This window comes from Triturus cristatus, chromosome 2_2 (assembly GCF_964204655.1).
Source record: "Triturus cristatus chromosome 2_2, aTriCri1.1, whole genome shotgun sequence".
Classification (NCBI taxonomy): domain Eukaryota; kingdom Metazoa; phylum Chordata; class Amphibia; order Caudata; family Salamandridae; genus Triturus; species Triturus cristatus.
The window spans coordinates 1,255,192,216-1,255,216,882 of record NC_140582.1 but is presented as its reverse complement, the minus strand read 5'-3'; the positions used below and the strand labels follow the sequence as shown (position 1 = coordinate 1,255,216,882).

Genomic DNA, 24,667 nt, shown 5'->3' with positions numbered 1-24,667 from the left:
GCAAACAGCAGCGGCGATAATGGGCACCCCTGCCTAGTGCCTCGCGATAGCGATATCGTATGTCCGTTGATCTGTACCCGGGCCACTGGGTCAGTATAAAGCAATTTGATCAAGGCAGAGAAGCCAACCGGGAACCCCATACAACGAAGCACCGCGTGCAGGTAGTCCCACTCCACCGAGTCGAATGCCTTGGTGGCATCCAAAAAGATAGCTGCCAGCGGCAATTGCGGGGCAACCTGTTGGATGATCGAGAAGAGAGTACCCAGGTTGTGGGATGTGGAGCGTCCGGGGATAAACCCCGCCTGATCCGGCAGGATTAGTTTATCCATCAGGAGATTTAGTCGGTTAGCTATCATTTTAGTGAGAATTTTACTATCCACGTTAATGAGGGATAGTGGCCTATAAGAGTCGCATTTGTTAGCCGGCTTGCCTGGTTTCAGAATGGACAGGATAAGGGCCTCTCTCATTGTGGGCGGTAGTATCTGCGTCTCTTGTGCCTCTGCATATACTTCCCGGAGGACAGGGGTCAGTTGGTCTATGAACAACTTGTAAAAATCGCTCGGCAGCCCATCCGGTCCAGGCGCTTTACCAGACCGTAACTGGAGAACAGCCGCCCTAAGCTCCTCATTCGTAAAGGGGACACAGAGAAACTCTCTCCGATTGTCCTCCAGATATCCCAATGTGATGTCCCCAAAAAACTGCGGAAAATCCGCCGCGTTGGTCCCCTTAGAGCGATATAGTTCCGCGTAAAAGTCAGTGAATGCCTGCAGTATATGGGCGCTATCGTTCTGGCAGACGCCTTCGCCATCCTCCACCTCTAATATATAATTAGCATAGTGAGGCTGTCTGATGTCCCATGCTAAGGCTTTCCCGGGCCTCCCCCCCTCACCATATCGGCGCGCCTGGGCGTACTTGCCTCTGAACCTCATTTCTCTGTCCGCCGTGTCTGTATATTCAGTCAAGAGTTCCCTCAGCTTGGCCCTGCCCTCTCCATTGCCCCTCCGCCAAATATCTGCCTCGAGTTCCTTGATCGTCCTCTCCAGCAGGTGCAGCCTCCTGCGAATGTCTCGTAATACTCCAAAACTTTTGGCCATGCATTCCCCTCGTATGGTAGCCTTGAACGCCTCCCACAGTGTGCCCACATGCACAACAGATCCCCTATTCCGTTCAAAGAAATCCGAGATTGTCTCCCGCAGTTCAGTCCTAAACACTTCATCCAGCAACGCCTCCGGAACAAGTCTCCAGCACCTTAGGCTGGTAGTTAAAGTCGGGACGACGACCGTCAAGCAGACTGGGGCGTGGTCGGACAGGGTGCGAGCCATATGAGTTACATCCCGTACCCAAGAGCATACCCCCCTGGACCCCAGCCAGTAGTCCAGTCTAGAGCAAGACTCATGCATTGTTGAATGAAATGTCCTCTCACGTAGGCCTGAATGTCTGTGCCTCCACAAATCCACCACCCCGCCATCCTCCAACAATCCCCTCAAAGCACCCTGGCTCCTGGTATAATGATGGGGCAAGTGTAGAGAGCGGTCCAACAACGGATCACATACTGTGTTAAAGTCACCCGCCCAGAGTGGCTCCTACTGCAAGTATCTGCCCCCAAACTACATTCAAAATGTCCGGGTTGTCAATGTTGGGGCCATAATAGCTGATGATAACCACTGACTGCGCGCCCAGGTCTCCCCACATCATGCAAAACCTGCCCTCGCCATCACTCCGCGTGCCAACGCACCTAAAAGGGGTACCTCTCTTAATCAAAATAGCCGTACCACGTGCATATGTAGAGTAAGCAGAGAATATCCTATCCGAAGCCCATCTACTGCCAAAGGTGGGAGGATTTCTAGGGTCAGTGTGGGTTTCCTGCAGCGCAACTATACTGATGTCATGTCGGTCAAGATAAGATAGTATCTGCCGTTTCTTCCTGGGGTCTCGCAGCCCCCTGACATTCCATGATAAAAGTTCCAGGCTATTTCTGCGATCGCCCTCCATGAGCTTAAAGCAGTGCATATGAGGCGCATCCTCTCTACCCCAGCACATTGCGCGGCAGTCACTAGAGCTGCACAGCGCAGTGTCGTGTTTGCCTCAGCAGTGCAGTGCAGTACAGCCTTTAAAGTGAATTCAAACCTATCACTAGCACATCTCACTCTCCCTTCTCCGTGAAGCCCTCCCGTCTCCCTCCCTCTCATCTTTCCCTCCCACATCGGCACCCCAAATGCGCCGGCATTCCAAAACCCTCCCTCAGATCCCCCCTCCCAGGACATGAAACAAACAAAACCAAACAGGAAAAAAAAATGCCTCCAAAGAAAGAGTGGTCCAATCCCTAGACCTTGTCTAGCCCCCCTCTTGGAGCGCAGGGGACCTCCCTCAGTGGGGCGCTAGAGTGCTTCCGAAGCCCTCGCGTCCCACCATGCGGCAGGACCCTCTACCAGTTAGGCTGGTATGTAGGAAGGCTAGAGTCGAGGGTGCCCTCCCCAGTGAAGCAGACCCCTTCAAGCCCAGCGCAGCCTATGCAACAGGAGCAGCGCAGCCTATGCTTCTCCAACACTCAGTTCAATGGTCTATATTGTCTGCCACACAGCATTACGCAAAAAGTACTCATCTGTCGGTGTCAGCTCGAATACAGGCCCCTCGCAGCCCAGGCGGGATTCCGGCTTCACAGCACTCCACAGCGGGTCCTGTTACATTTAGGAAAAGTACTCTGGCTGGTAATGTAATCCAGGAGTCATAGGTGTAGTTAAGTAGATTTGTTCATAGTAAGTAGGATGGTAAAGAAGGCCCCACCGGGAGCAGCATCCAGCTGCTCAGCCCATCTCACTCAACTCACCACACTTCAAACCATGCATCCATGAACATTCCAAATGACATCACACACACACAGGCTGAGCAGCAGGGAGAAGGAGAAGACAAGAATACCACATCTCCTTTCTTTAAATAATAAAACAAAAGATACAAAAGAAAATCACAGTAAGTCCTGACGATGACAAGCCAGGATTACAAATAAGCAATGACTAAAATGTATGAATAAATTCACATAAAATTTTAAAATAGCATAACATCACTATGTAAGAACTCCAATCATGGAGAATAATTTAAAATGGTATGATTGATTGTAACACACCACATGACAAAACACCACTCCACTAAATTCAAAAGGACGTCACATTTTGCACTAACATGGAAAAAAAACACAATTCCACCTGCACAACCCAATTAAAACAATACACAACCTACAAACCAACCATCACTGCAAAACTTCACATGACAACACATGCGACAATAACCAAATGTAAAAACATCACAGGACACTACCATTCACCCATTCACACTGACACACAAAACATTACCTAACCACCATCCCTCTTACAAACCAAAAAAAAATACCCAAAATATCACAAGTCATGCCAGTTGGCCAGACCAGCACAAAAAGCGATAAACAGGTAACTGATGGCGCCTATCAAATTAACCGGGACTGAAATGTATCATTCCAAACTAAATACACACAGCATGAAGAATAAGAAACCTCACAAGACTCACTAACTATACATATGCTATAGCATAAAACAACTTCATGGTTAAAACTTTAAAAAGGGTACATGACCACCTGCGCTCAGGGTTCGCGACTCCCTGAAACGCACACTAAGACAACACACACTTTAAGGGGTACATGACTCCCGTACATTCACAGGACACTGATTCCTGGAACGCACACCCAGATAACACATTACACACTTTAAAAAGGGTATTTGACCCTCAAAACCAATGCCTAGGCCACACCACTTTAAAGGGGTACATGACTCCCCAGCGCTCAGCGGATACATGACTTCCTGAACGCACACCTAGACAACACTTAATACACATTAAAGGGATTTAGACCCTTGAACACACACCTAGGCAAACCACTTTAAAGGGGTACATGACTCCCCAGCGTACCAGGATACATGACACCCTGAACGCACACCTAGACAAAACTAAATACACTTTAAAGGGTATTAGACCCCAGAAAACACAACCCTAGGCAAACCACTTTTAAGGGGTACATGACTCCCCAGCGTACCAGGATACATGACACCCTGGAACGCACGCCTAGACTTAACCAACACTACCTTTAAAAATTCAAAACAAATTGAATAAAACATTGAGTTCATGGCACATACTAGATGTGAAAAGATAACGTTTAACGCTCATTCACAGTAACAGTTCAATAAACTACGTGAAAGATTAATAACAGTGAATTAAAATAAATAGAATAAACACAGTTGTGATAATAAAACTGTAAGATTCGTACATGGCAACATAATAAATTAAAATAATAAATGTAGTCACCGTTGTCGTCTCTGAAAGATGCACGAAAGAAAAATCCCAACAGTTCACAAGTCAAAACTAACACAGTAAGATGCATTAAGATCCACCAGGTGGCAGTGTTGCCAAAAGTTTGATGATGAAATTGCCCAATAATGCATCGTTTTCCATTGCAGAGCGAGGAATAAAGGATTGGTGCAACGCTCATTACAGTACCCATACAGTGCTTTACATTGCAGCTGACACGGTTTAACTCAGGTGTGTTGATCACCACAACTTTTCTCGGATTAAGTACACGATATTAGTCTTTATGCGATGGAGTTCTCCTTTTTTTTTTGACTAAAGATGAATTACCTGACACATTAATGTAGCACTACTTGTTCCTTGACGATCCTCAGAGTGGCAATTGCGCAGCGATTTGACGCATAACTTCACCAGATGGCAGCACGCCGAACTGACGCCCGCCGGGTGGCTTACAGCACAAACAAACATGCACTGTCTCTGCATCTCCATGCTTACGCGAGAACACTGGACGTCACAAGGAGACAAGTGACGTTGGTGGTAGTCCGGAGGGAAGAAACAAAGAACACCGAGACAAAGATCCTCGCGACAAGGTAAGACCTCGCGCTTTAACCTCGTGTGCTGTCCTATTTAAAAAAATAAAACAACGGTTGAACTGCCCAGCAGGCAGCAATGGCTTGCATCAAAATACGATGTTTTTTTTTTCATAAGGTCTCCCAAAATGTAACTCTTATCAGCACTCTGTGCTCAATCACGTCACTCCAAAGCTCAAAACTTGCCCGTGATCAGGAGTCACGATCTCAAAAGTCTCCCATGTACCTCACCATAACTCACAGTCTCTTAATTGCACCTTTGATCTTGTGCCTTGCAACCGTGCTGCTCCTGTGCACTTTGTTTTCACAACATATCAGAGCATCATACTCATTTTCAAGGACTCGGCCATCATAGAAACAGCAGGGTTTTTTAGCACTCCTCCGAGTATTGACATGAAAACAACAAGATTAGGAGTTAATGTTGCACTGACCCCAGACGCTCTTTCACGTGTCACGTTTATTTCCAGATCACTGCACACCGGGGCTCGATACTTGCCCCCGAGCATAGCATTTATTTCATTGAATAACTCAAAACCAAAAAGTCGATGACAGCAAGCATCATTCCACAGAGCATCTTGACTAATGAAGCTCGTGTTCAGAGAAAGTTTAACAACAGGAATGCTGACAGTTGTACATATCAACACCATTACTGAAACTGGGTTGTAGCCACAATGACCAAAATATTCAAAATAGACAGTCAGTGGGTAGCTAAAAGTCCAATATTGGTCGGTTTAAGATTTAAGGTCGCACTCTTTAAAACACTTATTGGATTTAGTTATTTTTTTTTTTGAAAAAGGAAATGTCAACAGGTTACAAATTGCTTGAGCCACACAACTTCCAACGCCAGAAACATACCTTGGTGAGCTGTCTGTTACAAAAGACACCGGTGGGGCATCCAGGCGTGGATTAGTTTAGTCTTCAGGCTCAGCTTGCTTCAGTTACATCAGTTTCATCAGTTCCTTCAGTTTCTTGAATTCCTTAGGCTTTTTGCGTGGTTCTTTGCTTCCAATCGTCGCCACTGTTACATTTAGGAAAAGTACTCTGGCTGGTAATGTAATCCAGGAGTCATAGGTGTAGTTAAGTAGATTTGTTCATAGTAAGTAGGATGGTAAAGAAGGCCCCACCGGGAGCAGCATCCAGCTGCTCAGCCCATCTCACTCAACTCACCACACTTCAAACCATGCATCCATGAACATTCCAAATGACATCACACACACACAGGCTGAGCAGCAGGGAGAAGGAGAAGACAAGAATACCACAGGTCCGTCCATGCCCCAGAGCCACAGGTTTGTCTCGGGGCATCTCGGAGGTGTCCTTCCCAACAGCACCGCCGTAGGGCATAGCATCGGGCCATTATATCCACTCTGGGTCAGCAAAGGGATTGATGCATAGTATCTAATCCTCAGGCCTGGGTGATTGCGAGCCCGAACGGCCAGCATTATTTCCGTGCGTCGGAGATGGTTGTCGTAAGGTCCTAAGGAATTCCTCCGCCTGCTGCGGGTTTGTGCAGATTATTGTGCTGTCCCGGTGCCGTATCCGCAATTTGGCAGGGTACAGCAAAGCATATTCTACGTTCGCCTGGAGTAGTTTCTGTTTCACCACAAGGTATTTCCGCCGCTCCTCTTGTACCGCCAGGGTAAAATCTGGGTATAGCGAGAACTTGTTACCTTCATATTGCAGGTTCGGAATCTCTCTTGCCCTACGGAGAGCCACATCTCGGTCTCTGTAGTTGAGCAGCCTTGCTACTATAGGTCTCGGCGGTGCTCCAGCCGGAGGTCGCGGGCCCAACGCTCTATGTGCCCGCTCCACTATTAGATGCGCCGAGAAAGAGTCAGCGCCCAGCGAGGACGTTAGCAATCTCTCCACGTATTCCTCCATTCTCCCCGTAGCCGTGGATTCCGAAATTCCCACCAGGCGTATGTTATTCCGACGGCTGCGCGCGCGCCTCCAAATCCTCGCTTTTAGCCGCGATAACCTTCAGGAGCTTGTCCATGTGAGCCAGTTGTCGAGCCATTTCAGTGGAGTTATCCTCAGTGGCGGATATGCGTTTTCCCGCCGCCTTGATCTGTTCACCATGCTTATCCACCTTAAGTACTAGAAAATCCAGCCGGGTGTTCATGGTGTCCATTTTCCCCGAGAGGGCATTTAAGCTCTGCTGCATCGCCACAAGCATGGTTTTTAGTTCATCACTTGGGGCGGCCGCCTGAGAGGCAGGCGGCCCCGGGGTAGGCACCTCTGCATCCTCCGTCACAGGCAGTGTGGTGGATTTTTTCTGATCAAAAGGGAGCTTGGACTGGCATGCCTCAGCCTTACCCATGGCGACAGACTCTTATGGGGAGGATTTATAGAGCGCGTAGTTACCCGGAAGCATCCCAGCGCTAAACCAGAACAGAGAGACTAGTGTGGGTACCAGAGAAATAGTTAGAAATGATTAAGGAAAGAGGTGTGTTTTCAAGAGTTTCCGAAACCGCAGATGGCAGGATTCAGCCCGTAGTTTCAAGGGGAGGGAATTCCACAGTTTAGCTGTATTTACCGAGAATCGCTGTCCTCCTGTGCGTACCTTTTTCACTCTGGGCATAATGACCAGGCGTTCATAATCTGAACGGAGTGGTCTGTTGGCTTTGTAGGGTACGATTAAATTCTTCAGAATGGGGGGCCCCTTACCCTGCAACAGTTTGTGTGCAATACATAAGGATTTGAATTTTACCCTTTCGCGTATCGGAAGCCAGTGCAGCAGTTTAAGTGCTGGTTTAGCTGACATTCTGACTGAGGTGCCCGTGAGAAGCCGTGCTGCAGCATTCTGGATCTGTTGGAGTTTGTTAAATGTGGTTTCCGGTGCACCCAGGAAGATAGCGTTACTATAGTCCAATCTGGACAGGATCAGTCCTTGAATCAGCAGCTTCCTAGAGGGCTGCGGAAGAAGTGGCAGAACTTTCCGAGCCGATCGGAGGAGACCAAAACAGGCTCCTGCCATTTTTTTTGCTTGGGTGTTAAAGAACAAGTTACTTACCTTCGGTAACGCTTTTTCTGGTGGATACAGTATCTGCCTGTGGATTCCTCACCTTGTGAATATCCCCTGCGCCAGCATTCCACAGAACTTTTCTTCCCCAGCATTCCACGTCGACGTGGGCGACGTCATAATACACCGGCTCCGCTCGCGACTCCGATCGACGTCACCGGAGCCATAAGAAGCCCACGTCGGCGTCATGACGTCAGTTCCACCCATTTTTTCCCCCGTGCCTTCGAGGCAAACAGGTGGACTAACGACAGACTCAAAGAATACACAGTATACAATACACCAACACATATGCATAGCATACAAAGGAAAAGAATGCCAAATAAACAAGCATTTCCTACAATTGCACAACAAAGCATAAAAGCATATCAACAAGACCTATTTCATGGTATACAAAGGTGGACAACGGGGAGGCGGGTGGGTCAGTGAGGAATCCACAGGCAGATACTGTATCCACCAGAAAAAGCGTTACCGAAGGTAAGTAACTTGTTCTTCTGATGGATACATCTGCCAGTGGATTCCTCACCTTGTGAACAGATTCCCACAGCAGTCCCCACTCCCGGAGAAGGGTGTCCACCTTCCTATACCAGAAAGTCCTGTAACACAGAGCGCGCGAAGTGGCCCTCCCTCCTCATCTCAGAGTCCAAGCAATAATGCTTTGCGAAAGTACGGAGGGAGGCCCAAGTCACGGCTTTACAAATATCTGCCACAGGAACACCCCGGGCCAAAGCAGATGTAGAGGCTTTAGCTCTAGTTGAATGCGCTCTAATACCATCAGGAGGAGTCTTACCAGCCAGGGCGTAGCAGATCTTGATGGTCAGAATTATCCATCTTGACAGCGTGCGCTTGTGCACCGCCTTCCCCTTAGAACGACCAATGTAGCCAATAAAGAGCTGGTCATCAAGGCGAAAGTCCTTGGTTCTATCCAGATAAAAACTAACAGCCCTCTTCGGGTCCAAACGATGGAGTCTTTCCTCCTCTTTGGAAGGGTGAGGAGGAGGGTAGAAAACAGGGAGAGTAATGGACTGCCCCAAATGAAACGGAGTGACTACCTTTGGCAGGAAAGCAGCCCTGGTCCTGAGAACCATCCTTTCAGCATGCAAAGTAAGGAAAGGAGGTTTGGAACTAAGAGCTTGAAGCTCACTTACCCTCCTTGCCGAGGTTATGGCCACAAGAAAAACCACCTTAAATGATAACAGCCTCAAAGGACAAGTATGAAGAGGCTCAAAAGGGGACCCCATTAGAAAGGTTAAAACAAGATTAAGGTCCCACTGAGGCATTACAAATGGAGTGGGAGGAAACATGTTGTAAGGCCCTTGATGAACATCAGAACAACCGGGGACTTGAAAAGTGAAGGTTGATCTGGAAGGCACAGAAAAGCCGATAAGGCCGAAAGATAGCCCTTGACCGTGGCCACAGCACAGCCCTGCTGAGCCAAGGAAAGAGCAAACTGGAGAACATCAGAAAGCTGGGCTTTTAAAGGGTCAACGGACCTCTCTCCACACCATTTCACAAATTTAGACCACCTGTAGGAGTAAACGGACTTGGTGGAGTGTCGCCAGGCCGATAAAATAACATCCACCACATCAGGTGGGAGAGAGAAGGAACTCAGGTTGCCCCGTTCAATCTCCAGGCATGAAGGTGTAAGCTCTGGAGGTGGGGGTGTAGAACCTGCCCCTCCGACTGCGAGAGGAGGTCTGCCCTCAGAGGGAGACGGAGCGGAGGGCACGAGGAGAGGTGGAGAAGATCCGTATACCACACCCTTCTTGGCCAATCCGGGGCGACCAATATGACTTGGGCCCGGTCTTGGCGAATCTTCCTCAGAACCCGAGGAATCAAGGGTATGGGAGGAAACGCGTAAAGGAGTCGTGAGCCCCAACTCAACTGAATCGCGTCCCCCAACGCCCCCTGCATCGGATACTGGAGACTGCAGAATGACGGGCAGTGCGCGTTCTCGAAAGTAGCAAACAGATCCACCCGAGGAGTCCCCCACGTCCGAAAGACATAACGAACTACCTCCGGATGGAGCCTCCACTCGTGGTCGGCGGAGAACTGCCGACTGAGACTGTCCGCACGCACGTTCAGCACCCCGGCCAGATGATTTGCCATCAGACAAATCTGATGGTCCTGAACCCAGGACCATAGACGTAAGGCCTTTCTGCATAGACAAAGAGACCCCACTCCTCCCTGCTTGTTGACATACCACATCGCGGTAGTGTTGTCCGTCAGGACTTGAACAGACTGACCGCGAAGGGAAGGGAGGAAGGCCTTGAGTGCCAAACGAATCGCCCGCAATTCCAGAAGGTTGATGTGAAGCAACCTTTCCTCTGGAGACCACAGACCCTTGATCTCCAGGTCCCCCAGATGCGCACCCCACCCTAAGGTGGATGTATCCGTTATCACCGTGGCCACTGATGGAGATAGATGGAAGGGCTTTCCCTGCGACAGATTGCCCTCTACACTCCACCAAGACAGATCCGCTGCAGCTTCTCTGGAGATCTTGACTGACTCCCTGAGATCCCCGTTGTGCTGATACCACTGCTTGCGGAAGCACCACTGGAGCGCCCTCATGTGCCAGCGTGCATGGTTGACCAACAGAATGCAGGAAGCGAACAGACCGAGCAGACGAAGGACCTTCAGAACTGGAACAACCGCTCCACTGTGGAATAAAGGGACCATTTCCTGAATGTCGAGAATCCTTTGAGGAGGAGGGAATGCTCGACACACAGTAGTGTCCAGTACTGTCCCTATAAACAGGTTGCGTTGAGAGGGCACCAGGTGAGATTTGGGCACATTGATTGAATAACCCAAGTCGAACAACAGCTGAGTTGTCACCTGCAGATGACGCTGCACCATCTCTGGGGACTCTGCCTTCAGAAGCCAGTCGTCCAGGTAGGGAAAAACCGGAATCCCCGACCTCCTGAGATGAGCAGCCACCACTGCCATCACCTTTGTGAAGACTCGAGGTGCGGTAGTAAGACCAAACGGGAGGACCGCAAACTGGTAATGTTGCGACCCAACCGTAAAACGGAGATACTTCCTGTGCGACTTCAGGATTGGGACATGGAAGTACGCGTCCTGCAAGTCGAGCGACACCATCCAGTCTCCTTGCTGCAACGCTTGAAGAACCTGCACAAGGGTCAGCATCTTGAATTTCTCCTGTCTCAGGTAAAAGTTCAAGATTCTGAGGTCCAGTATAGGACGCAATCTGCCGTCCTTTTTGGGAATCAGGAAATAACGGGAGTAGCATCCCTGACCCCTTTCCTGCTCTGGAACCACCTCTATCGCACCCTTTTGAAGCAAGGCTAGAACTTCTTTCTGCAGGAGAAGCAGATGGTCTTCCGAGCAATAACCTTGGCAAGGAGGGTAAGGGGGAGGAAACTCCCGAAAGGGAAGGGCGTACCCAGTCTCCACGAGGTTCAAAACCCAAAGGTCTGTTGTAACCGATTTCCAACCCCGTAGAAAGTAGGACACCCGACCCCCCACAGGCCTTACATGATCCAGGATGGGGGATCTAGGGCTGCTTCCCTGAGGCCTCATTGGGAGCAGAGGAGGAGGAAGAAGAGGGGTTGCGTCCAGAACCTCTCCGACCCCTTTGCCTCCCTCTATAGGACTTATAGAGGGGATTCTGCTGCTGCTGCTGCTGCTGCTGGGGCTGCCGGTAAGAGCGAAAAGACGATCGCCCAAAGCCCCTAAATTTTCGAAAGGTCGAACCCTTTGCCGGTACTTGCAGGCCCAAGGATTTTGCAGTCAATCGGCTGTCCTTAAAACGCTGAAGGGCAGAGTCCGCTTTCTCCCCAAACAGCTTCTGACCATCAAATGGAAGATCGACCAGCGTAGCTTGAACATCCGCTGAGAAACCAGAGTTACGGAGCCAAGCCTGCCTTCTCACAGCAACAGAAGACCCCATGATCCTTGCCACGGAGTCCGCAGTATCCAACCCTGACTGGATAATTTGCCTGGCAGCTGCCTGAGTGTCCGCTACAACCTCCATGAAGGATGACTTATCCCCTTCAGGCAACTTAGGAGCCAAGGACTTAATGGAATCCATTAGAGCGTGCACGTAACGCCCCAGCAGGCATGTAGCATTAGTCGATTTTAACGCCATGCTTCCTGTCGAAAAGGTCTTTTTGGCTGCCTGATCAGCCTTTTTAGACTCCCTGTCAGCTGGAGACTGAGGAAATGCACCGGAAGCATGCTTGGAGCATGAAGCCTGCACAACCAAACTGTCCGGGGACGGATGAGTGGATAAAAAGTCAGGATCCCCTGGTGCAACCTTGTACCTTCTTGCCACCTGTCTAAACACTGCAGGAGAAGAAAGGGGCTTCTTCCATACCTCTAATACCGGCTCCAATATGGCCTCATTGAAAGGCAACAAGGGCTCCGATGTCGAAGTCGGAGAATGGAACACTTCTGTGAGCAGGTTAGATTTGTACTCTACAGAAGGCAATTGTAAATCCAGAAGCTCCGCTGCTTTCTTTATCACTACGTGATAGGGAGCCAACTCATGAGGTGGAGAAGACCTGGCAGATGTATGTTCCCACTCTGGGGTCGTATCCAGCCCACTGGCTTCCTCAATGCCCTCGAATTCGTCCGAAGAAGAATCAACCTCACCTTCTTCCACCTCTCGATATCTTCTTTCCTCCAACACCCTCTGGGCTTCCCTCCTCGACCGGATTCGGGGAACCGACGTCGGCGACGTCGTACGTGGCGTCGGAGGAACCAGAGGAACCGACGTCGACGGCGCCAGACACGGCGCAGATGGAGTCAGCCTCGACGTCGATGGAGTCGGCTTCGGCGTCGATGGAGCCAGTCTCGGCGTCGAAGGAGGCTCCGAAGCCTGCCGAACCTTCCGAGGCCGAATCGGATCCCCAGACGGCGCCGGAAACTGCCAAGAAGGCGCCATCGGCATAAAGGGCATAAAGGGGGCCTGAGCATACTGCTGTGGCACCCCCATTGTAAAGGCCATCGGACCCACGGGACCAGCTGGTGCTCCGGATGGGTAGGCCGCCCTATTAAAAATGCCATACATAGCATTTAAGAAATTAGCCGAATCCGTACCTGGGGCCGGGAACTGAGGCAAAGGAACCTCTTGTGGGGCCTCTGGCACCGGCTCCGCAATATCCTCCACTGGAGCCTCAGAATCTTCAGGTACTGGAACCGACTCTTCCTGCTCCTCATGCATAGAAGCATCCGACTCCACACGAACCGGAGTCGACGTCTTAGACGGAGCCGAAGACCTCGTCGGAGACTGATTCGGAGTCTGCTTCCTCGAAGGAGAACCTTCTGGAGACCTTGAAGGTGAAGGAGAAGGAGACAAACCTTTGCTCCGACGTCGATGAGACGAAGCCGACCTCGACTTCGATTTCTTGGACTTCGAGGATCGACGTCTAGAATGTTTACTTTTTTTATGGTGTTTCTTCGACCTCGACGACCTCGAAGTCGATGACTCTCTCTTCGATCTCTCCTTCTTCCTCCCTCTTTTTTCCTCACCAATCTTCTTCATGAAGAGCTTGGTCTTCCTTTCCTTGAGTGCCTTCGGGTTCATGCTTTTACAGCATCCGCACTCCTCCATATCATGTTCCGAGGAGAGGCACCATAAACAATTCTGGTGAGGATCCGTTATCGACATCAGGCCTCCACACTCCCTACAGGGCTTAAAGCCCGACTTCCTAGTCGAAGACATAGTCGAATAAACAGAGATACACGACCAAACTACAAAGTAGCACTGGAGAAAAACCGTTGCGCGTCTAAGGCGCGGAAAAAAGGGAACTGACGTCATCACGCCGACGTGGGCTTCTTATGGCTCCGGTGACGTCGATCGGAGTCGCGAGCGGAGCCGGTGTATTATGACGTCGCCCACGTCGACGTGGAATGCTGGGGAAGAAAAGTTCAGTGGAATGCTGGCGCAGGGGATATTCACAAGGTGAGGAATCCACTGGCAGATGTATCCATCAGAATGAAAGATCCTGTTCCATCCAGAGCCCCAGGCTTTTAATCTCATTTTTTGGGGAGGGGGGCTCACCCAGACAGGTGGGCCAGATGTTCGGAGGCAGTGTGGACCCTTTATGCCCTAATAGCATAATTTCGGTCTTAGACCCATTCAGTTTTAGATTAGTTTTAGATTCTCAGACCTCGCGCGCAGTAATGAGCCCCACTCCGCGCCAAGTCGGCCTCCTTTCCTCAGAGGCTCCGCAGATCCTCGTCACAGGCGCCGGCCACTCGTTGTCTACATCCAGGGCGGAGATGCGATTCGCGCTCTGTCAGTATTGGGCCTAGACCCAGTAGCGTGGTATTCACTCCTCTGCACGCAGGGGGGGCGCCGATATGGCATCCAGCAGTACCCCCCGGAGCTCACCGCCCCGTCCACGTCCTCCCAGCCACGTGTCGTCGTGTGGCGGCCAAACAGCAACCGCGGAGATCCCCAGGCAGCAGCAGTTAATCTGATCCAGCACACAGCTCGAGGCCCATCAATGCATCACAAGTTCATCCAGCAGCCCCCACGCCAGCAGCGTCCCCGTCGTATTCACCGATCCGCTGCAGCGCAGGGAGCGCAACGTTGCCGACAGCGTGTCCGTCAGTGCCTTAGTCCTGCCATCTGTGCAGCTAGGGGGCACAGGCGGGCAGCCTCGTCTCCCAATACAGTCTTGAAATCCCCCCGACGCCGCCACAGTCCATTGGGAAGCGCTCGCCGCCACAAAGCTACGGCCCCTCGCCACTAGCCGGTCGCAGTAAGCAGTCAGGGCACACACATATCAGGCTCATGTACCGCAATCTCCAGGGCGCTGGACGGACGTGTAACGCTGCACCTCCACACCATCAGCGCATACGAGGGGTCTCCACTCCCTCTTCCGTTGGATCCTCGTCACTCAGCGCCCCGCGCGACCATAGGAAGCCCAGACGGGGCAGGACGCCAGTACACGGGGGGGATATCAGCAGCGGGGGCCAGGCAGCATCATTCGGCACATCACCTCATAGGTTCTCCGCCTTTCGCCGGCAGGCGAGTCTTCCGCGTCCCATGCCGCGATTCGTTCTCCGCCGGCAGGCCTACCGCCTCGTGGCCGCACCGGCACTCAAGTAGTGTACGTCGCCGTGCTGGCCTTCCACATTAGAGGTGCGTTCGTCCCCCGGGTCAGGTCCGGGTCCAGCAGCTCCTCAGCAGACGGGCATCGCACCGTGAAACTTGCAGCGAGTCTTCCCCAGGCCCTTGGGTCAATTTTGCCGTACAGTGCGCCTGCAGGCGAGGGGTCTTTGCACGGATAATTGGCAAATATCGGGGTCAGGCGTCCAGAGCCTCACGTCAGTGCGGCCATCTTGGTTCGGCGCCACCTAGCGCCCCCAGATTCCTCAACTTTTGAATAGAAACCAAAGCAGAATCTATTTGGCGGTGGGTCTGTGGATAGACTCAAACTAGAAAGTCCTGAAGCACTGAGTGGTCAAAATACCCCTATAAGTGAACCTGACTGTCCAGACAATAGTGCTTCGTGAACTAATGGAGGGACGCTCATGTAGCTACCTGGCACATGTCTAGGACATTACCTCTGCGCGCTAACGCAGTGGTAAGAGCTTTGGCCCTGGTAAAATGAGCATGTAGTCCATCTGAAGACTGCTTTTTAGCCAATGCGCAGCAGACCTTAATGCAGGGCAAGGTTCAGTGAGGGAGAGTTCTCTTCTGCACTGCCTTGCGATTTTTTGCTCCAGAGAACCACCACAAAGAGCCAATCATCCATCTGGTGGTCTTTGGTACGATCTATGTGGAAGCTCAGCGCGCTCTGGGGTCCAAGCAATGGAGTTTCTCCTCCTACTCAGAGAGGTGAGAAGATGATAGAATGCCGGAAGGGCGATGGTTTGAACAAAGTGGAACGGCATCACAACTTTCGGCAGGAAAGATGCTAGAGTCAACAGAACCAGTTTCTCTGGGAAAAGGCAGTGCACGGTACATTGACACATAGAGCTTGAAGCTCACTCACTTTCTGTGCAGGGGTTATGGTAATGAGAAACACGGTCTTAAAGGTAAGGAGTTGTAAGAGACAGCGGTTCAGCGGCTCGAACGGAGTGCACATCAGAAAAGTAAGGTCCAGATTATGGTCCCAATGGGGAAAGGCAAAAGGGAATGAGGGAAACGTACTTGGAAGCCCTTTCAGAAATATCACAAAAACCTGTGACTTAAACATTGAGAGCTAATCAGACAACCGTAAGATAACCCTTACTTTTGCCCAGAGTAAGGCATTGCCCGGTGAGGGATAGAACAAATAACAGAACAGAAGTCAATTTGGCCTAGTGGGGTTCAATCTGGCGTGTGCTGCAACAAGCCACACATCTGTTCCAACGACAGGCATATGCAGCTTTCTTTGAGGGATGCCTGACTGCCAACATGACATCAAGCACCTCAGGAAGAAGGTCGAAAGTTTTAACCTTGAGAGATCCATTAAGATTGCGGAGGCGCTTGTGTGCGGTAATGCTGAGTGAACAACACGAACGTTGTATTTAGGCGCGAATCAAGTTTGATTTTTTTTAAAAGTATATGCACTATGTTTCACTGTTTTCACTGACCTGTGTTGAAAATTGAAGGTGCGCTTTGCGTAATCACCCACCCCGGTCCACCCCGGCTATTTGCCGTTGTGTGGAGGGCAGGGCTGACCCCAACAGCATTCACTTCCGGTCTGAGGAGGCGGGACTTCCTACCCGGGACTCCTCATTAGACCGATGTGCACGCAGCGCAGCGAGAGATACATTAAGATTGCGGAGGCGCTTGTGTGCGGTAACGCTGAGTGAACAACACGAACGTTGTATTTAGGCGCGAATCAAGTTTGATTTTAAAAAAAAAGTATATGCACTATGTTTCACTGTTTTCACTGACCTGTGTTGAAAATTGAAGGTGCGCTTTGCGTAATCACCCGCCACGGTCCACCCCGGCTGTGTGCCGTTGTGTGGAGGGCAGGGCTAACCCCAACAGCATTCACTTCCGGTCTGAGGAGGCGGTACTTCCTACCCGCGACTACTCATTAGACCGATGTGCACGCGAACGCGCAGCGGACGCACGCAGCGGGCGTGCCGCCTGCGCGCCGGAGGCGCGCTAAAGGCAAGCCCATCTGCGCCCGTCCGCGCACGACCGAGACCAAAACCCCTGGTCCAATTTGCAGGATCATATTTACAGCAGATCTACGTAAAATAGAGAGGCCCTGCAATACCCTATGTAAACACAATATAATCGCTGACACTGGCACAATTTATAACTAGTCTAGAGGAGGAACTAATACATCCAGCCCTTCGTCATAAGAATCTCCTAGTCCTACGAGACCTAAATATACATTACGACAATGAACTAAATCAAGAGGCTAATGCGATACGTAGGACCTACGGACGCATAACCAAGTACTAAAAGTAGAGACACCGACGCATCAAGGGGGACATACCTTAGACCCTATTTTTTTCAAATATCACGGAGATAGAGGTAGAAACTCCATGGCCAATTCCTTGGTCGGACCATCACTTAATTCAGTTCATAATACCCTCCCATAGGGAAAGATCAAAACTACAGAGCAAGAAAATCACGACCAGGAAATGGAATAATTTTAACTCTACCTCCTTCACCAGTGAACTATTAAAAGAAAGACCTACGCTTGATCTAGATATCAACTTAGCTAATAGTCAAATAGAAACATGGATTACTCACGCACTTGATAGGACAGCACCCTGGAGCTCTAGGACTCCAAGGAGACAAAACAAAACTGCCCCTTGGTTTAATGTGGAGCTAAAGTCAGCCAAAAATACCTGTAAAAGGCTTGAGAGAGTATGGAGGAAGGACTATGGTAGCATAGCCAAGGAACACTACAAAAAGGAATTAAAACAATATCACACACTAATCAAAAAATACAGATGTACCTTCTACACAGAAAGAAATGAAGGGGCCAAGAATTCATCGAAAGAAATGTTTGCCATACTAAAATCCCTTAGGACACTTGAAACGAAGGACGATTCTACCCTATCTGCGGATAGCTGCAACAGGGTAGCCGAATTCTTCGCAAAAAAAGTGATCAAAATTTATGACACATTCCCGGGAGATGTAAAACAAGGTACAGGGCTTGCCTTTGAAAACCATACCATGTTTACGGGAACAACGTCAGAGGCTTTTAAGATCCCTGAATTGGAGGATCTTACAGCCATAGCAATAAGTATCAAATCTGGCTCCCCCCAAGATCCGGCACGACCAGAAATAATAATGGAGGGCGCCAAGGAAATCATGCCATATATATCGGAACCTATCTCCAGATCATTTCAAAACGGTACGGTCCCGACCAGATGGAAACAAGCCATTGTTAAGCCTCTAAAAAAAATAGCATCATTAGATCTGGCCATACTAGAAAACCTCCGCTCCATCTCACTACTGCCATTCGTGGCGAAAATTGCAGAGAAGGCAATAAATAAACAGCTCGTAGAACATATAGACAGGAATGAACTACTCCATCCGTCACAATCGGGTTTCAGAAGGGTTCATTCCACTGAGTCAGCATTGCTTATGGCCTCGGAAACCCTGGAGTGCACGCAGATGATGGACAGACAGCAGCACTGATTCTACTCGACCTCAGTGCGGCGTTTGATACCGTCTCTCACAAACTCCTCATTCATAGGCTAGAGATGTGCGGTGTAAGGCATTTGGCTCTATGCTGGTTGACATCGTTTCTCTCCTCGCGAGGCTTTCAAGTCACACAGAAAAGCTACACTTCGGAGAGCATCCCCTTACACCAAGGGGTACCTCAGGGGTCAATTCTAAGTCCCACCTTATTCAATATCTATGTGAGACCGCTGGCTGAGTGCGTTGAGAAACACAAGGTGTCAATTGTATCCTATGCAGATGATACCCAACTTATTGTGATGCTATCCCAAAACAACAAGGACCTTGCGGCGGCACGCTTTTCCGATTGCCTAAAAGAGGTAGCCCAGTGGATGTCCAATCACTGCCTCAAATTGAACGGCAATAAAACGGAGGTGCTGATTGTTGGAAAGACTCCATCAATCTGGTTGACCGCATGGTGGCCGGACTGTTTGGGCCACATACCTACCCCCAAAACAGAAGTAAAAAATCTAGGGGTCTGGATCGATTCCGAATTGACTTTTGAGAGCCAAATCCGTAAGGTAGCCGGGAAATGCTACTCTGCTATGAAAATTCTGCGAAAGGTCCTAGATCTCCTCCCTGCCAATGCCAGGAAAACCATTGTTAATGCAGTAATAACCTCCCAATTGGATTATGGTATTGTATTATATCTGGGCACTACTAAAAGAGGTCTAGCAAAACTTCAGAAAGTACAAAATGCAGCGGCACGCTTAGTCTTGGGCCTGCCAAGAAGAACCAACACTAAACAAACCTTGATTGCTCTCCACTGGCTCCCAGTGGAAAAAAGAATCAGATTTAAAGCTATGTGCCACTGCCACCGCATCCTAAGAAGAAAAGAGCCTAGCTATTGTTATATGGGTTAGCCACTCCCTATTTACAACACTAAGTTAGCATAACCGAGTCAACTGTTAGAAAGCCAGCTTGACGTTTCTGCTGCTTTGCACGCGACACTGTTGTTATATGTTATTCATTTTAGAAATGCTTACTCGACTTTGCCTTACAGGATAACAGTTTATTATTAAACATTCTTAACAGTGTGCTGCGACCTTCGTCTGTACATCATGTAAAGAACAAGGCTAGGACACTAGACGGTGCAGAGTGTTGTGTTCAGATTGATCGTACCACTTTTTAGACATATCATACATGCAGCTGCCAATATCTGAAGGACAAGTGCCTTTAATATTACAGTACAGAATGTTTTAGAATTCATTCGAACAGAAGAGCTGATGCATGAGAGAGCTAGCTCATCCTTTGATGTGATTCTACTAAGCTGATCTATACGGTATGGGGTCCCCCCTGTTAGCCTATGAGACCTTCTATTAGTCTAATAATAATTTATTAGTTGCTAGAGAAAGGAGTGTGGCTGCATACCACTGTCATTATTATTATGATTGCTCCTTTTATTCTGTATGGTATTGTAACAATGCTGATGGTTTTGATCTTAACCATTTGTCTGCTAGTGTTAGCCAAAGTACTGCATCTTAGGACGCGAGGTTTATAAAATAAACTCTTTAAACTTTCTACCGTTTCTGTATTATTCTGTTGTGGACTGATAAATAAGTACAAACTGGTATTTCGGATGCACACCACTCCTGAGAAATATCTAAGTCGCATGTTCTGGTTTGTCTATACATTGGGACCGCCTAGCTAGATCTAGGCTAACAAATGGGACACTAAGCTAGTCGGATATGGGGTTCTTGGTTCTGAGGGGAGTTTCTGGTACACCACAATTCTCTGAGGTCCTGGTTTCCTGCGCATAGTTCTGTGCAAACACAGAATCCCTGCAACATGGCGCCCAACGTGGTTAAGTTCTGATACGCCTTAGTAGTGCTTTTATTAGTCCACAACGCCCTCACTCTGGTTTCCGGATAACGGGAGTGACGGCTTAATCTACCTGAGTTTCGACTAGAGGTTCGTTCAAGCTTGACAATTAAAAAGATTAGTTTTTACTGAACCCAAGTGCTACTGTGAGACTTGTCGTTATTCTTTAGTGTGTCCTAATGGCGGTCAATATAGCTGCACATAGTAGGGTTCCTCTACGTCAGCACTTGCGGACGTATGGGGTGCCTGATGACGGGCTGGCTGTGGTCTTTGTGGTAGCTGCTGACGCAGCACACCCTTATGAGTTGTTTTACTCTTGGGTGACTTTTCCAGAGGTGGATGAAGATGATACGTTCCACAACTATACTGCCACACAAGTACCTGCAGCTTATGCTCCGTATAGGACACTAGAAATACCTATTTCTGCCTGGCAGCATACTATTTGGTTTAATGGTGCCCTTCCCCATACGGTAGCACCGCCAAGACTTGGCCCTTTGTCAATTGCAGGGGCTGATTGGCCGGTGCTGGCCGGTTTTACACCCCATCCAAACTACATGACGGTTGGGGTGGCAGACTTACGAGTACTGCACACTGCCCTGATTACGATCCATAGGGCTTTAGTGCAGTACGTGTCTCGCAACGTACAGGTGGGGGCACCTGCTGTTGCGGGTCACACGACTGACCACCGAGCTGTGGTCATTAGTCCCGTGATGGTTAATGCGGTTGTAGGCAAGCGCCCCCAAAATAAGGATGAATTTCCTTACTGGCTTGCTGAAAAGTGTGATCAACTGGAAGCCGTGTTTCCAAACACTTCTCCTGTGTATAAACACAGGATACTCACCATTACTTTACCGAAAGATCTGGTTCCTGATATTGTCGATTGTAACAATTGGGGCAAGGTCTTTGCTGCGACCTATTCGAAGTGCTACGGCACTCCGTCTATGTCTGTACTACCCTCTGTCATCAAGAAAGTTCAGGAAAATCATGGTGCAGAGGCGGCCATTGAATTGGGAATGAGGCTTGTCGACAGCTTCGATGTGGTTTCTTCCATGGTGATGGGGAACCTAAAAGGAGATGCTCTGCAGTTCCAAGTAGGCAATATGCTGGCACTTGTGGCTCCTGCCGACAAGCCCAGGGAATTTGCAAAAATTATTGCAAAAGCCTACAGAATGGTGGGACGTAGCGCCTTAGGCGTGAAACCCACCGTTAAGGTTCCTGATGTAGTACAGCAGACTAAGGTGAGTTCGTCTACAAAAGACGAAAAGCCCAAGTTTCCGAAGGGGAAAGCAGCAGCAGAAGCGTAGGTCACGTTCTGCCTCGCCAGTTCAGTCGACTACTGAACGCAAATATGATTTGCGCGATCGTTCTAATATTAAGTCACCTGAGAGATTTCAGGTTTCTGAACGCTCTCCTCGTTCTTCACAGGAAACATCGGCTTCACAATCCGGTGGCGGAGATCGTGGAAGAGGAAGGGGTGCTCAAGGTCGTGAGCAACCCCGTCAGACTGACGTAAAAGGCAAGCAGGACGACGCTGCGCGTCAAAGACCTCCATTTCAGAAAAAGAAGGTTGCTGCTCTAACTGCGAGATATGCCTCAGATGGTACGGACACTGCTTCAGAACCGGACATGGGCTCTAACGGTGTTAGACAGCGCGGCGGAAGTTACAGTAGTGCGGCAAGCACTGCGTCCGTATCTGGAGGTGACAGCAACTGATACATATGTGAGTGTTGAAACTGCTGATACTCGCGAAAAACCCCCTGAAAGGATGTTTGACATAATCCTTAAAATCGAAGGTGACATACATCGTAGAATTAGAGTAGTTTTTTGGGATAATTTGTCCTCCTCTTATGATATTCTGTTAGCGGAGGAGGATTGGCCTCCGGTTTTCATTTTAGATGCTCCTAGAGGGGAGGTGGTGATCCTCCCCTCCTTTGGGCACACAGTGCCTATGGAACATACTAACAGGTTGGCCGGGGAGTGGGCGCAGGTGCAAGCGCCTGCGTTGTATCGCAATCAGGTGGCCTGGGATAACATTTCTCCCGACCATACGATTCCGTTGCGGTCCGATCCCCAGCCACAACCCCAATATCCCATGCGTCGCGAGGCTAGAACTCACGTCGCGACTATCCTTGAACAATTGGAATATCAGGGAGTGATTGAAACTTGTGTGTCACCTATGAATAACTCTTTATTCACTGTGACGAAGCCTGACGGGTCGTACCGTCTAGTTTTGGATTACCGGCACTTAAACTCTCACTGCCGGACGTGCGCGGTACAGAATACTCACAGTTCGGCTCTCGTCGATAGTCTTGTGCGAAAACGGTTTAAAACCACACTTGACATCTCCAATGGCTTTTACAGCCATAATCTGTCCCCTCAGAGTAGTGAGTGGACGGCTTTTACCTCGGGCGGTAAACAAAGAAAGTTCAAAAGGCTACCTATGGGCTATAAGAACAGCCCTGGGGTCTTTGCTGCTCGAGTGGTCTCGCTCCTAGAGTATATAGACCCGGATGCATACTCGTATGTCGATGACATCTATCTAACAGACGACGAGTTGCTCCCACACCTTGCTCGCGTGGATGGCATAATTACTGCGTTTGCAGACTCCGGATACAAATTCAATTTTGCGAAGTGCCACATTGCCGAGCTCACAGTGTTGTTCTTGGGGTATGAACTCAATAGTGAGGGTCGCGGCTTGGCTCCGCACTTCCTTGAGAAGTGCGCACGCCTTTGTACTCCTACAACGCTGAAAAAATTACAATCATTGCTGGGTTTTCTGAATTTCGGTCATACCTACATTCCTGATTATGCCCAGCGTATCAAGACGCTTTATGCCTTGGTACAACCTACTTTTACCAAATCATGCTGGCTGCCAGAGCATACAGCTGCATTGCAAACTTTGCAGTCTGATCTTCTTGCTTCAAAATACTTACAAACTCGTGATAACCACACTAACCTGGTCATTAGAATTGTGCCAGGCGCAGTGGGTTTCACGTACTTAACGTTCAATGAGGGCGACACCGACCCCATTGCTTACAAATCTCATCTGTACACGTCAGCTGAGCTGCGCTTTTCCGCTGTCGAGAAAGTACTGACAGCAGTTCAGATGGCGATCTTGAAAGAACGAGCGCTATCACAAGGAAAGCACATGCTGGTGGTAACACCGTACCCTGCCCTCGAGGCAGTTACTAAAGCTAGTGTACCAAATTCTAAGGCTTTGCATCCAAGGTGGATACAATGGGCAACTTCCTTGGCTTCGCATGACGTCACATATATCTTTGACGAAGCGTTGCAGTTTCAGGAGTTCTGGGATTATGAATTCGTTCATCCGACTCCTTCGACATTGCGCCCACTTGAGGAGTACCGTTGTGTCATTTACACTGATGGGTCTGCGCAACCCGCTACTGGATCAAAGCATGCCTATTCAGCTGCCTGCGCAATTGTTGTGGGTACCTTCGTGAATGGAGAGTTCCAATCTGAAGCTGTGCATACACAGACATTGGGTGATTGTACCGCGCAGTTGGCTGAAGTACGTGCTCTGGTGCTTGCAATGGAGTATGCTGATCTTCGAATCCCAACTCTAGTGGTGTGTGATTCGTTCTATTGTGTTCAATCTTACAATGACAATCTACATTTTTGGATTCAGAATGATTTTCATGATTCCAAAGGAAGCACAATAAAGCATAAAACGCTTTGGGTTCGAGTGGCAGCACTTAAAGAAACGCTACCACTCGTGAATGTAATTCACACTCTTGGTCACCAACGAGTTGGCGTCCATGCTGTCGGTAACAGTTTGGCTGACGAGGCAGCAAAAACAGCAGTGGCAACATATCTAGTAGCAGCAGTTACAAGATCCACAAGTAAGATCGATGATGACATTTTGGCAGCTATTGCTGCTTCCGAGAAAGGGACGACTTTTCCGAAAGGCTTCCCATCTCGATACCATTATCGCTTAAGTCCTGATAACGTCCCGTTAGTGAGGATTAACGACGTTGGTGACAGGGTGATTCCCAACGCGGACCGTAGATGGGCTTTGATATCAGCAGCTCACGAAGGTGTTGCATCTGCGCATGCCGGAGTGTCGGCTACTATATCTCTGTTGCAACAACGTTACTGGTGGTACCGTTTGTACAAACAAGCGGGGGCATATGTTCTTACTTGTGAAATTTGCCAGCAGATTAAACCTTCCTCTGCAGCGCGTCCACCACAAACACAGTTGCATATATCTAATCAACCACTAGCGTGCGTTTATTTAGATCACTGCGGTCCTTTTACCTCTGATACTGCGTACAAATACAT

At 49.4% G+C, this 24,667-nt stretch overlaps 1 protein-coding gene across 4 annotated transcripts in view; it reads right to left on the bottom strand.

Moving 5' to 3' along the window:
• Positions 1–24,667, bottom strand: part of LOC146863540 (uncharacterized) — a 263,370-nt gene that overhangs the window by 11,542 nt on the left and 227,161 nt on the right. The window lies entirely within an intron of this gene.